The following is a 2371-nucleotide window of genomic DNA, read 5'->3' as shown; positions in this document are numbered from 1 at the left end:
GCTCTCCACAGCCACTGCAGGAGTTTGATCCCCGGCCCCCGAGGTGACCCACATGGGGCAGCAGACCTCTCCTGACCAGCCCGCTGCTCCCCTCAGTAGTGTACTTCGTCCATCTGCCTGTTCTGCTCCCCACTCTGTCTCTAGTGAATCCTCTCACTGTCCCTGCACCTCTGGCTGGTATCCCAGTTCTGTATGCACAAATAAATAAATCTTTAAAAAAAAGAAAGAGGAGAAATCCAGGTTGCCAGTTAGATACAACCGTTCCTTTAACGTCACTAATTAATTAATTCACTAATTCATAACCTTGTCAAGCAGCTCTTTAAGTCTGCACTTTCTAGCCTTGCCCAGCTTTCTTTCTAGCATCCACTCAAGCCCTTTCATCAACCTCGCCCTTCGTTACTGCACCAGAATAATATCTAATAGGTACTCCTTGATCTCTTTGCAAATGATATTGCCCTTTTGCACTTGCTTGAACTGTTGCTCAGTCTGGAATTCTCTTTCCTTCTTCTTCAGTCTAGAAGATACAAATTGTCCTTTCAGATCAAATATGATGGGTTGGGGGGGGGCGGTGTGGTGGCAGAAGAATGGCTGTATCTTACCTTGTCCCAGTGTGCAACAGAATGAGTAACTTTCACCTCAGCATCTGTGGCATACACACAGTAAATGCATATCTCTGGTTGCAAGTTGAACTTTGTCCCCCAAAGATGTTAGGGTTCTAAATTTTTTACCTCAGAATATGTGACCTTTGGAAATAGAGTAATGAAGTAAAAATGAGGTCATTAGGGTAGGCCCTACTCCAATTCAACTGGTGTCCTTATAAAAGGGGGAAATTTGGATACAAGATACAGACTTGCATAGACAATGAAGAGACACAAAGAAAGTCACTCAAAGGTGGAGTGATGCAGGGCCTCCCTTGTGGCGTAGGGGTGAAGTCTCTGCACTATCAAGGTATCCCCAGCCACTGCTGCGTGAGTGTGATCCCAATCGGGGGGTGACCCACATGACACAGCAACAGACCTCTCCTGTCTCACTGGCTGCTCTCCTCAGCAGTGTGTTTCAGTGTTCCCCACTCTCTCTGGTGAATCTTCTTACCCCCCACACCTCTGGCCTGCACCCCAGTTCTGGGTATGCATAAATAAAATAAATCTTTAAAAATAATAGTTATTTTATTTTATTATTTTTGAACATTTTTTAAAATATTTCCTTATTTATATCACCGCCCTGGCCAGGGATCAAACTCTTGCTGCAGTGGCTAGTGATAGTTTCATAGTGCTGAGACTTAACTCTTTGTACCACCAGGGAGGGCCCAATGATAATAATTTAAAATGAGAGAGAGAGAAAAAGAGCGAGAGAGAGACTCATCCACACCTTGACCACAGCCTATGTGCTCAGTTTCCATGTTATTTCCTGGTAGTGGCAACTGTGTCTTATGTGTGTTTGGAGCCTCAGGCCTTTCTTTAACAGCATCTAGTAGGCCAAAGGGTCTCTAAATGTCCAATTCTTATTGAACAACCCTTGAAGAATCAAGTCTAGAACAGGGCAGCAGACCACAGGTCATGGGCCACATTCAGCCTGCTGCCTGTTTTGGTAAATAAAGTTTTACTGGAATGGAGCCACACTCTTTCGTTGATGTTATGTCTCTGGCTGATTTCACACTATAACCACAGAGTTGAGTAGTTCTAACAAAGACCATATGGCACGCAAAGTCTGAAATATTTACTCTCTGGCCCTTTACCAAAAAAGTTTACTGACCATGGTCTAGAAAAAAAGAAACATAGCTTTCTGGCAGTGATGGGCTCCCCACGAGAACATGCCTCTCACAAAGGATCTCCTTCATCCCTCTCCAGAAGAGAAGGGAAAGCCCAAGAAGGGCCTGCACAGTGCCCCAGTTCCTATTTCATGGAGATGAAATGCACAAGATGCTACAAACTCACCACCATTTAAGCCTGATGCACAAATGGTAGTATTGTGTGTTTGCTGGTCCACTCTCCCTTGCCAGCCTAAAAGAGGAAAAGCAAGACTTGCAGGAGGTTGATCCTTCAGACAGAAGCAGCACTTAAACACCCTAAATCAAGGTGAATGGGAACCCATCACATTATGGGTTAAATAACTAAATAAATGAAAGATAAGAAGAGAATAAAATAACGTCTATGTTTGAACTCAGTATCTAAAAAGAAATGATGGGTTAAGTCAGAATCTTCACAGAGAAGGTGACATTTAAAAAGTGAAAGCAATTTTACTCAGAAAATGCAATATACTTAATTTATTCACTCTACAGTACTGCCTGTACTAGTGGTTGCTTAGTGGTTAAGAGTTGTAGCTTGAGCCAATTTGGGGGAGAATGAGGATGGCTTCTGTTTTTTCCACACTG

General features: G+C 43.4%; 1 pseudogene; it reads left to right on the top strand.

Annotated features, from left to right (window-relative positions):
• Positions 1-1810: 1810 nt before the first annotated feature.
• On the top strand, positions 1811-2110 carry LOC101620539 (annotated as a pseudogene).
• The last annotated feature ends 261 nt before the right edge of the window (positions 2111-2371 follow it).

Source organism: Condylura cristata, unplaced genomic scaffold (genome assembly GCF_000260355.1).
Source record: "Condylura cristata isolate star-nosed mole 26May11 unplaced genomic scaffold, ConCri1.0 scaffold00011, whole genome shotgun sequence".
NCBI lineage: Eukaryota > Metazoa > Chordata > Mammalia > Eulipotyphla > Talpidae > Condylura > Condylura cristata.
The sequence above is the reverse complement of the archived record's forward strand: the minus strand, read 5'-3'. Positions and strand labels throughout refer to the sequence as shown.